This window comes from Microcaecilia unicolor, chromosome 7, assembly GCF_901765095.1.
Source record: "Microcaecilia unicolor chromosome 7, aMicUni1.1, whole genome shotgun sequence".
Classification (NCBI taxonomy): Eukaryota; Metazoa; Chordata; class Amphibia; order Gymnophiona; family Siphonopidae; genus Microcaecilia; species Microcaecilia unicolor.
The window spans coordinates 304,421,863-304,437,986 of NC_044037.1; positions in this window are offsets into that span (position 1 = coordinate 304,421,863).

A 16,124-nucleotide genomic window follows, 5' to 3' on the forward strand; every position below is an offset into this window, starting at 1 on the left:
GTGAAAGCTACTACTTGGAGGCTGTCAGAGAAACTGCCGTAAGTGAGCCAGGAAAACTCTCAGTGGAGATGGTGGGGAGAAAAATCAGTGACAGAATTCAAAAAGGCATGAGATAAACACAGAGGATCCCTATGAAGCAAGAGGATGGAATCAAAGCACAATTAAATCAGGTACAATCTTAAACATAAGAGGGGCGTAACTTGCATAGAGTGACTCGTACAACTCTAGCCACGTGACTGGGCAGACTACATAAGCCATATTGGTCTTCATCTGCCATCATTAAGTACATAAGCACCGCCATACCAGGAAAAGACCAAGGGTCCATCAAGCCCAGCATCCTGTCTCTGACAGTGGCCAAGCCAGGCTTCAAGAACCCAGCAACCCCCCCCCCCCCCCCCAAAAAAAAAAAAAAACCCAACTTAATTCTTAATAATGTTCAGGGGACTTTTTCCTCAGGAATCTGTCCAAACCCCCCTTATACTCCATAAGGCCAGCTGCTGTCACTACGTTCTCCGGCAACGAGTTCCAGAGTCCAACTACACGCTGAGTAAAGAAAAACTTTCTCCTATTTGTTTTAAATCTACCATATTCTAGCTTCATCGTGTGTCCCCTGGTTTTGTTGTTGTTTGAAAATGTAAACAAATGCTTCACATCTGTCCGCTCTACTCCGCTCATTATCTTGTAGACTTCTATCATATCACCCCTCAGCCGCCTTTTCTCCAAGCTGAAGAGCCCTAACCGTCTTAGCCTTTCCTGATAGGGAAGTCGTTCCATCCCTTTTATCATTTTCATCGCCCTTCTCTGCACCTTCTCCAATTCCTTTATATCTTTTTTGAGATGCGGCGACCAGAATTGGACACAATATTCTAGGTGTGGTCGCACCATGGAGCGATACAACTGCATTATAACGTCCTTGTGTTATAATTCCGTTGTATCGCTCCATGGTGCGACCGCACCTAGAATATTGTGAATATTGAACCAAGGTGATCAGAGGTGCCAGATAAAGATTAAAAACAGTGAGAGACGATACTCACACCAAAGGGAATGAAAGCAGTTTGAGATTCTGCAAAACCCAAAGAGACCGAGAAGGAGCGTGAGTCAAGATCGAATTGCGGCCACCTGTACAAGGTCAGAGAGAAGAGCAGCCAATGGTTCACCTGGTCAAATGTTGTACAAAGACTGACCTACTGGTATCGACAGCACATCTGACCTCATCAACCAAACTAACAAGGAGAGATTCTGGGTTGTTGTGGGGTGAAAATCACCCAGGGGAGAAGGTGCCGCTCTGGTAATAGGGAGCAAGGGTGGACCTGTAGTTATGCCAGAGACTTTAATCCAAGGCTTTGCCACTGACTCTCTGTAGGTCCCACCTTGATTTTTCTATTCCTTAGGATTCATAAGTACAAAAGTAATGCCACACTGGGAAAAGACCAAAGGTCCATCGAGCCCAGCATCCTGTCCACGACAGCGGCCAATCCAGGCCAAGGGCACCTGGCAAGCTTCCCAAACGTACAAACATTCTATACAATCAAGCCATTGTGACATCACTAATGAGGTTGGCTCTTATTGGTGGAATGAGCCACTATGACATCACAATAGGTTAAATCACTGCTCTATGTAATAAAGGTGAGCCAAGTAGAGGACATAAGTACATAAGTAATGCCACACTGGGAAAAGACCAAGGGTCCATCGAGCCCAGCATCCTGTCCACGACAGCGGCCAATCCAGGCCAAGGGCACCTGGCAAGCTTCCCAAACGTACAAACATTCTATACATGTTATTCCTGGAATTTTGGAGTTTTCCAAGTCTGTTTAGTAGCGGTTTATGGACTTGTCCTTTAGGAAACCGTCCAACCCCTTTTTAAACTCTGCTAAGCTAACTGCCTTCACCACTTTCTCCGGCAACGAATTCCAGAGTTTAATTACACGTTGGGTGAAGAAAAATTTTCTCTGATTTGTTTTAAATTTACTACACTGTAGTTTCATCGCATGCCCCCTAGTCCTAGTATTTTTGGAAAGCGTGAACAGACGCTTCACATCCACCTGTTCCACTCCACTCATTATTTTATATGCCTCTATCATGTCTCCCCTCAGCCGTCTCTTCTCCTGACTTATGATCTCACCAAGCCTTTAATGCCAGCATGATGTTAAAGGAAGCTAACCCATCTGACCCAGTACTGACCCGGTGCCCCAGCACGATGTTAGGGGGACACTCTCCTCTCCGACCTAGTACTGACCCAGGTGCCGGCATGCTCACCTCTTCTCCACAGACCCTTGATTTCTTGCTGACAGCCCCAGGTTCCCATCTAGCCATGTACTACCCAGAGCTAATCTCTGTAAAGCTGCATCCTGGGATAACCCCTGCCCCCCCCCCCCCCAGCCCCACATTTGTCACTGGTGTTTTTATTTCTATGCACTGAAATCCAGTAAAATAAAATGACAGTTGGTGACAGCACAGGGCAGGAGGGTCGAATTCCTGATCCGCACCATTAATACAGCGGGAGAGATGCTTCTATGCAGAGAGTGGAGAGGAAAAAAAAAAAACAAGCAGTTTAGGTCACTGGTGGACAAGGAGGGCAGGACAGAGGCAGATGATCTCAGCTTGCCTTATCAGTGGCTTTCATCAGGCCCTGTGGATCACAGGCTCTCCCTCTTCAACTCAGCCGCCAATTATCCCAAAAAGGTGCTCCTCAGCTGTTTGTATACAAAAGCACCTCAACTAGAAATTAACTTCAGAAAGACAAACACACAGAAACCCTGCAGAGGGGAGGCGTTGCCAGACCTGACCCGACAAGGGGCCTTGACATTCTGCCCGTGACAGGGAGAAAGACAGGAGATGGCTCTCATGGAGATAAAAAGGCCCTGCGCTCTGGCTCTACAATCCCTCAACCTGCACTCTCCTTATATCCCTCAGCCCTGTGCTCTCTTCCCATATCCCTCTGTCACTGCCCCCATATCCATAGGAGCCGACTCTGTGGGTGCCAATATTGAGAAAATTGCTTGAATGTGTCCAGGGAAGGATTGTTTTAGGCTTAGCACCCCCAATAATTCTAAAAGGTTGGCTCCTATGCCCATATCCCTCAGTGAGTGCCTCCTCCCCCCATGCCCCCCTCTCTCTTTCTTCCCCTTCATTTCTTTGCTCATTGGTTCCCCCCCTTCCCCCACACTTTCTTCCCTTTCCCCTCAGCCTCACCATCCTTTCAGCGATACAGGTTTCACTTTTCACGAGTGATAGTGAATTAGCGGCAAAGTTTCTCCATATGCTAATGTTTTCCTTACAGGTAACACTGACAAAGAGGGCTGATATGGACTTGAACGTTCCTGACATCCTGTAAAACTTAAGAATTTTGAATCTAAGCATCTTCTCTTCCTGTCTAAAAGGGGAAAAGTGCTCTGCAGTTTCCTTGGGATTCAGAGTGGCAGGGAAGCTAAACCTCAGAGCTGGAGTTTTCCTGTGCAGGCCCCTCGGAAGGCTGAAATCCAAAGCTGGGGGGGGGGAGGGGGAGGGCAGACGCAGCCCCCAGCTCGTGTGCTGCCACTTTGCTGTGGTCAGAACTTGGGCCCGGCTAGTGCCGGTGTGGGCATCGACCACAGCCCTGCCCCCGAATCGCTGAGCCTGCTGGAAAGGCTTCCAGGAGCAGCAAGAGTGGGCTCTGGGATCAAACAGTGCAAAGATGCTCCCGGCCTCCAGTGGTAACTGGCAAACTCCTCCCTGTGGTTTCTCCCTTCCTAACATTAAAAAGTGTGGCTGTAAACTGAAACTCTCCCAAAGCCAAAACAGACAGCCTGGGCCTTTCTTCGCCTGCCATTCTGTGGTTGTATAAATAGAAGCCCTGCCGCACTCTCTCAGCTGCTCTGCAATAGCATGGAAGTTGCTTGATTTGATCCTGCACATCTGGGCATGGCTCTCGGCCTCTGCATGCCTTCTCTGCCTTGTGTAGTTCAGTGAATCAAAAGCTTTTTCTCTGCATCTGGCTGTCAGGAACAGATGGCACAGCCCTCTTTTTAAATCCTGGCTTACAGAGAGCTGGAAAGAGTGAAGGAGTCACTCGGGGCTACATGCAACAGGTTTTGTCCGTGGCCTGTGGTACAAGTTCAGATTAAGGGCCCTCCGAGCCCCGGTTTCACACAGGGTCCCCAGAGTGGAAGGGCCAGCTTGAGAACATCTGAGGGCAACTGTAACTGACAGCACCGCCCACGGTCTCCGGATCACCGGGAGAAATTCTGTAGCCGAGAAGCAGATTATTAAACAGTGTCTTCCTTTCAGTCCCCCTCTGCGGGACAATCCCAGAAACGCCCTGGAAGGGATGAGTGTGAGCCTGTGGCCTGCGCTCAACATTCGTCTGGTTTCCCTTTTCAACCCAGTCCTCGGGACACACCTAGCTAGTCAGGTTTTCAGGATAGCCACAATGACAAAAATGGTTATGGATTTCAGGAATGCGTTGGATAAACACAGAGGATCACTCTATAGAAAAAGGATGGAAACCGACTGAAGCACAACCTTAAACGACCTCATAACTGGAGTTGAGCTTTGATGGCAGTTTCAAAGGTTGGATAGTAGGACCGATGCAGGGCAGGCTTCTATGGTCTATGCCCCAGACCTGGCAGGGAGAGACCGAGATTAATGAAGAAGTGGAAGCTGGTTCAAATTCAGCTCTGGCCACCTCGTTGGGAAAACTGGATGGACCGTTCAGGTCTTTATCTGCCGACATTTACTGTCCGGCCAATAATCAGCCCACGGGAGGCAGGCCGGCTAAATCCCAATCGGCGCTGAGCCTGGACATTCAATTCCAGGCCACTTCCGGTGACCGGCAATGAATATCCAGGGCTTTTGGCCAGTCTAAACTTAACCAGGCAAGACAATATTCAGCATTGGCTGGTTTAAGAGATGGTTGACAGTGACGGAGTAGCCTAGTGGTTAGTGCAGCGGACTTTGATTCTGGGGAACGGGGTTCGATGCCCACTGCAACTCCTTGTGACTCTGGGCAAGTCACTTAACCCTCCATTGCCCCTGGTACAAAATAAGTACCTGAATATATGTAAACTGCTTTGAATGTAGTTGCAAAGACCTCAGAAAGGCAGTAGATCAAGTCCCATTTCCCTTTCCCTATTTGAGATTCTAGATGGAATGTTGCTACTATTTGAGATTCTACATGGAATGTTGCCATTCCACTAGCAACATTCCATGCAGAAGCCTGCCCCTGCAGATCAGCAACGCGGCCGCGCAGGCTTCTGTTTCTGTGAGTCTGACGTGCAGGACGTCAGACTCAAAGAAACAGAAGCCTGCGCGGCAGCAAGGGCAGGTTTCTACATGGAATGTTGCTAGTGGAGGAGTAGCCTAGTGGTTAGTGCAGTGGACTTTGATCCTGAGGAACTGAGTTCAATTCCCACTGCAGCTCCTTGTGACTCTGGGACTTAACCCTCCATTGCCCCTGGTACAAAATAAGTACCTGAATATATGTAAACCACTTTGAATGTAGTTGCAAAAACCTCAGAAAGGTGGTATATCAAGTCCCATTTTCCTTTCCCCCCCTTTTCCCTTAAGTTTATAGCAGCCAAAGGTAGGTCTGTTATTTGGGCAGCCTGATTTGGCTTCCAAGCTTAGCCGGCAATGCGCTGAATATTTGTGGCTAGCCTGGTTATATCACGCGATATAGCCAGTTATATTGTTACAGCAGAGGATAACCGGCCCGGTCTGTTCCTATGTTACTATGAATATGCATAAGATAGATTTGCATACAATGGAGGCAGTGCATGTAAATTTATCTCATGCATATTCATGGTGGTTGATATCATAAGTACATAAGAGTAGCCATACTGGGTCAGATCAATGGTCCACCTAGCCCAGTATCCTGTTTTCCAAACAGTGTCCAAGCCCGGTCACAAGTACCTGGCAGAAACCCAAATCGTGGCAACATTCCATGTAGAACCCCAAAGAACAGCAAGATTCTGGAATCCTAAAGAGTGACAAGATTCCATGCAGAATCTCAAATAGTAGCAGCATTCCATGTAGAACCCCAAAGAACAGCATCCTAAAGAGTGACAAGATTCCATGCAGAATCTCAGAGTACCAACATTCCATACTACAAATCCCAGGGCAAGCAGTTGCTTCCCATATCTGTCTCAATAGCAGAGATCTTTTTGATCATTTCAGCTCTATAAATCTGTTGATTTCGAGCTCTTTGAGGCTTTTTCTTCCTTTTTTACAAAAAGTTTGGTTTCATGATTTTTTTATTGAGTAGATTACTTGGTGTTCGTTTACCTTTATCAGATCTACCACATCTTTATCTCCAAAGAGGTTCTGTCCACTGCAGGACCAAACCTGTACATCTTCTCTTAGGTAGAGAGTCTGCCCCAATAACACCCAGAACCAGGGCAAAGGCTCGTGAAGGGGTTTCACAGGCATACCAGGTTGAATGGAGCAGGTGTTTTTTCTACAATCCTGACCACTGTTCATTAAATGAAGAAATCCCTTCATCTGTCTTCTGAGGGAGAAGCTTAAAAATGTATTTTTCCCTGCTAGGGTGGAAAACACTACAAGAACTCAGTCTAGTGTTCTGAACGAACCTCATCCTGTAAAGGTCAAACCTCTGATGTATACTCTGATGCTTAGCGGAGATTGGGTGGCACAGCCGGTAGAGGGGGCGGGGCTGGTGGTTGGGAGGCGGGGCTAGTGCTGGGCAGACTTCTACGGGCTGTGCCCTGAAAATGACAGATACAAATCAAGGTCAGGTATATACAAAAAGTAGCACAAATGAGTTATCTTGTTGGGCAGACTGGATGGACCGTGCAGGTCTTTCTCTGCCGTCATCTACTATGTTATTATCCTGCTTATTTTCGAACGAGAAGGCCGGCCATCTTCCGACACAAATTGGGAGATGGCCGGTCTGAGCGAACCTCTAACAGGAGCCAATGAAGTTTACAAGTGGCGTAGCACTTTGAAACGTAGAAGATTTACATATTAATCGAGCAGATGTGTTATGTAGAATTTGCAGCCTACGAAAGACTGATAGGTGGCACCTTGCATACAGTACGTTACAGTAATCTAAATGTGGAAATATTAAAGTCTGTATTAAAAGCTGTAATACCCTGGGTTCAAAACAAGTTCTAATTTGTCTCAGTTTCCGTAGTAATTTCAACACCTTTTTCATGACTGGTTGTGCCTAAGATTCAAAGGTTAAAAATTGTCTAACATCATTCCCAAGACTTTCAGTTGCAATTCCAGTTTATATCTTACACCATCAAGGACAAACTCTTTGATCAAACCAGCCTTAGGAGGGTGACTTGGAAATGTAGTCTTATTGGTGTTCAATTTTAATTTGAGCCTCAGAGAATGAGACCTGGACTTGGTCCTTTTTCAGGGCACATTTTGTTGATCCCTACCAGGGGCGTAGCTACAGGGGGCCACGGGGGCCTGGGCTCCTGCAAATTTTGTCTGGGCCCCAGGTTTGGCTGGCAGGGGTTCCCAACTCCCACCAGCTGAAGCCTTCAGCGCCGGTCTCTGGCGCAGTCGCGTTCACTGCCTGCCCCCTGCTCTTCTTTCTTCTTGCTCCTCCTGTGCACGCTGACGCTGAGCGTCAGCATGCACAGGAGGAGAAAGAAGAGCAGAGGGCAGGCAGCGAACACGGCTGCACCGGAGACCAGCGCTGAAGGCTTCAACTGCTGGGAGTTGGGGACCCCTGCCAGCAAAACCTGGGGTCCAGACAAAATTTGTGAGGGGGTGAGGCGAGGCGGTGGGTGGCGGGGCGGCACTCAAAATGTGCCCCCAACCTCGGTCTCTGGCCCCCTCCCACCGTGAGGTCTGGCTACGCCCCTGATCCCTACAGAAAGTCTGTCTTCCACTCTCTTCTGCAAGGATTGCAGGAGTTGGACCTTGCCACAGATTCCTGGGAGCATCAAGGAGTTTGAGTTCAGAACGCCATTGCTAGGCCTCCTCATCTTCCACCAACAAATTAAAGGGAATTACTGCAGGCATTTCTTTCACTTCAGATAGGAAGAGGAGAGGGTACACAAGGCACTGATGATAATCAGAACAGCAGCACCCCTTTTTACTTGGCCCCATAAGGGTAGGTTGGAGCCGGGGCGCTGACAGCCAGGACGGACCCCGGGGCAGAGAAGTACATGGGTCCCTAAATAGGGGTCCAGAGTTGGCATAACCTGGCAATGGGTCATGGGTCCCCATGAGTTAAAAGTTAAAACAACTACTTAAGATAATTCAATTAAAATACGTCCTCTTACCTTGCAGCCTTTTCTCTCCATTTTTGTGCCTTGGATGAGTGATGATACATTATTGTTGAAAGTGGCTGCGGCCTGTGGGCAGCTCAGGACAGAGTGTGCCAAGCCAGCAGTTGCACAGCACAGAGCATCATGGATTGGCAATAGCCGGATGTAGCGGCTGCGTCCACACATGTACAGGATTCTTGTAACGTCTGGCATTGCACACGGGGTGAGAAAATGCCCCAGCGAGGCTCTGGTCTCAGGACAGGCGTGCAGGACGTCAGAAACAGAAGGAAGCCTTGGGTGGGAAGAAGAGGACCTTGGCTGGTGGGGGTTGGGGTCCCCCGCCAGCAAAGGCAGGTGACGGCGACGGCGGGAGGGGAGGTCGAGAGGGTCGGCGGCGGGGGTGCAAAGTTGGTGGTGGCGGCGGCGGCGGGATCGGCAATGGCTGGGGGGTTGGGTGTCGGCAATGGTGGGGGGGGGGGGGGTCGGCGGCACTGGGGGGGGGCTAAAATGTGCCCCCTCACCTCAGGCTCTGGACCCCCCTCCCGCCGAAGTCTGGCTACGCCCCTGGCGTAAACGCTCGGTTCTAGTGAAACTCAGCATGCGTGACACTTTCGCCATCACTGAAACCGAGCATGCATGCGACGTGAGAGGAAGCAGGGCAGACAATGCGCAGAGAACAGTGCTGGAGAAAGGCTTCAGCTGGCGGGGGGTTCGGGAAGGCTCAGGCCCCCTGTAACTATGCCACTGGCAGCCCTGTGTGTATTCTTCCAGGAATTTGATGTGTGTTGAGGGACACACAGGAATATCATCCTCCACAGAGTGGGACAAAGCTGATTTTCAAAGCACTTTCTTCACGTTTCTTCTGAGCTCGCTGATTATTAGCTCGTTGTACAAACGTTCCCAGCTTGGATTCATCTGGTCCAACATGGCAATGACTTGTTTAAAACTTGTGAGGTCTGGAGGAGTTTGTTTCTGTTTTCATTCTCTTCCATTTCTAATTTGAATTTCTTTTTTATTTGGGGGGGGGGGGGAGGGGTCTTTTTCTCCCCAGTAGATGTGGGCTACAGCATTGCAATATCTTTAATTTACATATTTATTTCTATATTGGTGAAGTCCTTTGTGATTTGCTGTGTATTCCTTAATTGTGCTCTGGAATGCATTTCCAAAACCTGCTAATAAATCCCTCATGTCAGCCCTGCAGCCGCTTCTAACGCGGCACAGCTGACACGATCACCCTGACTGTAAAAGAAGCCTTCCTTAAAATCAAATTCAATTTCACTTTTCCCAGCTTCAAATTAAGCCCACTTCTCTTTTCCATATTATCCATTGTATACATACATGTAGACAATGTTTTCTCATGCACAGCTTGATCTTTCAAGTATTCCTAAGCAGTAATCACAAAGTCTGTTCAAACCGCATTGCAGAGGAGGAATTCTGAGGGCGAAGAGGAGGTTATTACACTGAAGTGATGATGGGACAGAAAGGAGCTCTTTACACTGCAGCGATGATTCCACTGGTAGGAGGAAAGGAGCTTGATATCCCACTGTTACCATATTTCCTCCCCAAAAAAACAGGACACATGTCCCGCCCAGCTACGCCCCACCCTGCCCCCTGTCACGTACCACCTCGCCCCTTTCTCACCCCACCCCACCCCTGTCACACCCCTAAGGGTGTCCTATCGTCCCCTCCCCTTACCTTACTGTACTGCCCTGGTTGTCTAGTGACCCCTTTGGGGTAGGAAAGAGCCCCCTCTTTACTGCCTGGAGCGGCTGCAGACTATCTCGCTGCCTCCTGTATTGGCACTGATTGAAAATGGCTGCCGAAAGTGACCTTGCAAGATTTCTGAGGAAGTCTCGCGAGGCCGCCGCTTGAACTCTCGGCAGCCATTTTGAATTGGTGCCTGGACCAGAAGCAGCGAGAAACAGTCTGCAGCTGCTCCTGGCAGGAAAGAGGGGGCTCTTTCCTGCCCCAAAGAGGTCACTAGACCACCAGGGCAGTACAGTAAGGTAAGGGGAGGGGAGGATAGGACACCCCTAGGCCCGCCAGCCTGCTCGTTTGCCCGCAAATCCGGACAAACGGGCAGGTTGGCAAAACCCACTCGGTTGCCCGGCTGTGTCCTCAAAAAGAGGACACGTCCGGGTAAAACCGGACGTATGGTAACCCTAATCATACATATCTATCTCATGCATATTCATTGTGGAGATCCTGAAAATCGGACTGGCTGGGAGTGTCCTAAGGACTGGATTACGAATACCTGCACCGGAGCGATGATCATAGAATTTATTTATTTATTTATTTATTTAACACGTTTATACCCCACATTTTCCCACTAGTCGCAGGCTCAATGTGGCTTACACAATACCTTAGGTCAGACTACAGTTCAGTAAAATATAGTTAAACAATGTAAAGTAAGGTAGTGATCGTATAGGTATCGTATAAAACAGCAAAGATAATAAGAGATAATAAAAGATCAATAAGGTCCAAAAATTTTGCAGTGACAAAAAAAGCAGTAACTTAAGTTGATTCTGGAGGATAAGCCTTCTGGAATAAGGACGTCTTCAGTAATTTCCTGAAATTTAGATGGTTCTGACTTGATTTTAACAGTGGCGTTCCTGGCCTGGATGGCACCCGGGGCGCCCCCCCTTCCCCCGCTTGATGACACCCCCCCGGGTGCACCTCCTCCGAGTTTGCTAAACTTCGTTTGTTCACTGCAGCTCCCTCTGCCCCGGATCAGGAAGTAACCTGTTCCGGGGCAGAGGGAGCTGCAGCAAACGAACGAAGTTTAGCGAACTCGGAGGAGCAGGCGCACGCCGCAGCACCCCCCAGCGGCGGGCACCCGGGGCGGACCGCCCCCCCCCCCTTGGTACGCCACTGGATTTTAAGAATTTGGGCAATGCCTTTCATAGCTGTGTGCCAATGAAGGAGAAGCTGGATGCGTAGGTAGATTTGTATTTTAGGCCATAGCGATCTGGGTAATGTAAGTATAAATAGGATTGGGAAGAACTGGAACGGTTTCTAGGTGGTAAATCTATTAAATTTAACATGTATCCTGGAACGTCCCCGTAAAGAATCCTATGAACCAAGGTGCAAACCTTAAAGGCAATACGTTCCTTGATGGGGAGCCAGTGTCATTTTTCATGAGTGTATTTATGTATGACATTTTTATAAACTGTTTTTCCTAAAAGCACTCAAACTGCCATACTAAGAACAATACTGTAGCTGATAATACAATACATGACAAAATAACAATGCAAGCAGAAGTGTATAAACATCTCAATAAACAATGATAATAAATACCTTTCAACAAAACTATACCAGCATCACAAAAAGTAACTGACATCCAGACAGTAAAGGATGCCATAAGTCTGTCAACTTATTTGATGAGTATTTGTAAGCGATCGTATATAAGCTTTTGGAAATTTCATTTTGTGGAAGGTTTTTATGCCGATGATGAAAGAGTAACAGATCTTTTGAATCCTTCCAGCTCGTTAGATCGTTTGTGATCTTGAGCTCTTTGAGGCTTTTCCTTCCATTTTTTTCCAGTGGTTATTTTTTATTTATTTATTTATGTGTTACATTTGTACCCCACATTTTCCCACCTATTTGCAGGCTCAATGTGGCTTACATAGTACCATCATGGCATTCGCCAATTCGGTTGATAACAAATACAGATTGTATTGTGGTCTAATGAAGTAGGTGTGTATCAGGCAACATGAGGGTCGAAGGGAATGTAGATTGTATATTGTCCAGTAAGATCATTGGTTATGCTGGGTGTAAGGATTTACGGTGGATCGGTGGGGTAAGCCTTTTTGAAGAGGATGGTTTTTAGTGATTTCCTGAAGTTTAAATGGTGATGGATTGTTCTCACAGCTTTTGGGAGTCCATTCCATAGTTGTGCGCTTATGTAGGAGAAGCTGGATGCGTAAGTTGTTTTGTATTTAAGTCCTTTGCAATTTGAGTAGTGTAGGTTTAGGTATGATCGTGATGATCGGATACGGTTCCTGGTTGGTAGATCTATGAGGTCTATCATGTATCCTGGGACTACGCCGTAGATTAATTTTGTGGACCAGGGTGCAGATTTTGAAGATGATCCTTTCTTTGATTGGGAGCCAGTGCAGCTTTTCTCGGAGGGGTTTGGCACTTTTTGTTTTCAGTGGATTTCTTTGATATTTTTGTGTATTCCACACCCGTTTTTTTATTGTTGATTATAGTGGATGCCATATTGGAGAGACAGGACGGATGCAACAGACGAGAATCAGACGACACAGGCAGCACATTAAACGCGTCTGTGGGAGAGAACTTTGCAAAACTACAGCACTTGCATCAATTTTTTTTGTTACATTTGTACCCTGTGCTTTCCCACTCACGGCAGGCTCAATGCGGCTTACATGGGGCAATGGAGGGTTAAGTGACTTGCCCAGAGTCACAAGGAGCTGCCTGTGCCTGAAGTGGGAATCAAACTCAGTTCCTCAGTTCCCCAGGACCAAAGTCCACCACCCTAACCACTAGGCCACTCCTCCACTGTTGCTACTATTTGAGATTCTACATGGAATGTTGCTATTCCACTAGCAACATTCCATGTAGAAGTCGGCCCTTGCAAATCACCAATGTAGCCGCGCAGGACGTACATGCAGGACGTCAGACTCACAGAAACAGAAGCCTGCGCAGCCTTCTACATGGAGTGTTGCTAGTGGAATAGCAACATTCCATGTAGAATCTCCAATAGTAGCAACAGAGTCTCAATAGTAGCAACATTCCATGTAGAAGTCGGCCCTTGCAGATCACCAATGTGGCTGCGCAGGCTTCTGCTTCTGTGGGTCTGACGTCAGATTCACAGAAACAGAAACCTGCGCAGCCTTCTACATGGAACGTACATGCAGGATGTCAGACTCACAGAAACAGAAGCCTGCGCAGCCTTCTACATGGAATGCTGCTAGTGGAACATTCCATGTAGAATCTCCAATAGTATCTATTTTATTTTTGTTACATTTGTACCCTGCGTTTTCCCACTCATGGCAGGCTCAATGTGGCTTATATGGGGCAATGGAGATAATGATGAAGAAAAAGCAAATTTGCTAAATAGATACTTTTGTTCTCTTTTCAGAGGAAGAAAATCCTGGAGAAGGACCGCGATAGCACTGTTCACTGAAGAGAGTATGTATGAACAACTTGAAAATCTAAAGGTGTACAAAGCCGTGGGACCCTATCTGATCCCCCTCCCGACCCAGTCCCCTTCTCCCATCTGAGCCCCCCTCCCCGACCCATTCCCCACCTGCCTACCAGCACCGTGGACAGACGACCCTCTTCTCCTGCCACTCGGCACCTGACCCAGCCTTTAAAAAAAAATCTGTGAAGGTGGCGGCGCAGCGCAGCGCCTCGCGTCTGTCTGCTCTGCGTGTAAAGGAAGCAAATCGCCTCGTCGGCCGGCCTTCCCTCACTGTGTCCCGCCCTCTGATGTAACTTCCTATTTCCGCAAGGGCGGGACACAGTGAGGAAAGGCCGGCCGACGAGGCGATTTGCTTCCTTTACACGCAGAGCAGACAGACGCGAGGCGCTGCGCTGCGCCGCCACCTTCACAGATTTTTTTTAAAGGCTGGGTCAGGTGCCGAGTGGCAGGAGAAGAGGGTCGTCTGTCCACGGAGCTGGTAGGCAGGTGGGGACTGGGGCACCGGCGGAGCACCCCCCACCTGAAGACACCTTGGGCGGACCACCCCCACCGCCCCGCCCTTGGTACGCCACTGCCCTCAGCTATATGATAAGCCATATTGTAGAAGAATATTAGTATTATAGCAATGCATCTGAATGTGCTAATGCGTGCTTATTAGATGTTTCATTAGTATTATATCTCTGGTATTTGAATTCCAGTGCTGTTAAATGTGTAGATTTTGGATACTGTTTCATCGTAGTTCTATTATTAGGCTTCAATTTGCTGTTTTGAAGTTTACCTCATTTATTGTATACTACTACTACTACTACTATTGAGCATTTCTATAGCGCTACAAGGCGTACGCAGCGCTGCACAAACATAGAAGAAAGACAGTCCCTGCTCAAAGAGCTTACAATCTAATAGACAAAAAATAAAGCAAGCAAATCAATTAATGTGTAGAGGAAAGAGGAGAGGAGGGTAGGTGGAGGCGAGTGGTTTACAAGTCAAAAGCAATGTTAGAGGTGGGCTTTTAGTCTAGATTTAAAGGTGGCCAAGGATGGGGCAAGACGTAGGGACTCAGGAAGTTTATTCCAGGCGTAGGGTGCAGCGAGACAGAAGGCGCGAAGTCTGGAGTTGGCAGTAGTGGAGAAGGGAACAGATAAGAAGGATTTATCCATGGAGCGGAGTGCACGGGAAGGGGTGTAGGGAAGGACGAGTGTGGAGAGATACTGGGGAGCAGCAGAGTGAGTACATTTATAGGTTAGTAGAAGAAGTTTGAACAGAATGCGAAAACGGATAGGGAGCCAGTGAAGGGTCTTGAGGAGAGGGGTAGTATGAGTAAAGTGACCCTAAAGAGGCCTGTTTCTGGAGCAAATGAAACGGGCGCTAGCAAGGTTTTCGTCCCCAACACCCCCCCCCCCCTTCTCCCTCCCTACCTACCTACCTGCCGACCCCTTCGTCGTTCTGACGTCATTGCTCCGCACTTCCCGAACGCACCGTACACCATTGCTCCGCCCTCGACATCATCACGTTTGATGTGAGGGCGGGGCCCCGAGACTTGGCGATTTCGGTGGCTTCACCACCACGAACCCTTCGAACCCATCTTGAAGGAAGTGACGTCAGTGGCTTGGCTTCACTGACGTCGGTGTCTTCAGAACGTTGAGGGTGAGTTTTATTATATAGGATATGTTTATACTTGGTTGTTTTACTATTGTTATGCTGTTAACAAAATTGTAAGTTTTAGGTTAAACTGTACCTGCTGTACATGGCATTGGGTGAATTTCTTCCTAACAGCAGTTATTAAATCCCAACAAATAAAATACATAATTTCATAAGCTGGAGAGAAGGAGCAGAATCATTACACTGCAGTGATAATTTCATAGTTTGGAAAGGAGTGGAATTGCACTGGAGTGATGATCCCATGGGCAGGGAGGAAAGAGCAAATTATTACACTGTAGTAATAATCTCATGGGCAAGGAGTGGAATCGTCACACTGCAGTGATGAGGGAGGAAGGAATAGAATCATCACACTGCAGCGATGATCCCATGGGAAGGGAGAATGGAGCGGGGTTGTCACACTGCAGTGATGATCTGATGGGTAGGGTACAAGGAGCAGAACCTACACTACAGTGGTGATCCTATGGGTAGGGAGGAAAGAGCAAATTATTACACTGCAGTAATAATCTCATGGGCAAGGAGTGGAATCGTCACACTGCAGTGATGAGGGAGGAAGGAGCGGGTTTATCACACTGCAGCAATGATCCCGTGGGCAGAGAGGAAGGAATAGAATCATCACACTGCAGCGATGATCCCATGGGAAGGGAGAATGGAGCGGGGTTGTCACACTGCAGTGATGATCTGATGGGTAGGGTAGAAGGAGCAGAACTTACACTACAGTGGTGATCCTATGGGTAGGGAGGAAAGCACGGAGTCATCACACTGTCATGATGATCATATGGATAGAGAGGAAGGAGTGGGATCGTCACACTGCAGTGATGAGGGAAGATGGAGCGGATTTGTCACACTGCAGTGACATGACGGCTGGTGCTGGTGAGGTCATGTTTTCTGCTATGTGATTATACCCAAGCAGACTCACAGAAACAGAAGCCTGTGCGGCTGTGTTGCCAATCTGCAAGGCCAGGCTTCTGTTCTGTGAGTCTGACATCCTAAACGTATGTGAAGGACGTCAGAGTCACAGAAACAGAAGCCTGCGCAGCCGCGTTGCTGATCTGCAAGGGCAGGCTTCTGTTTCTGTG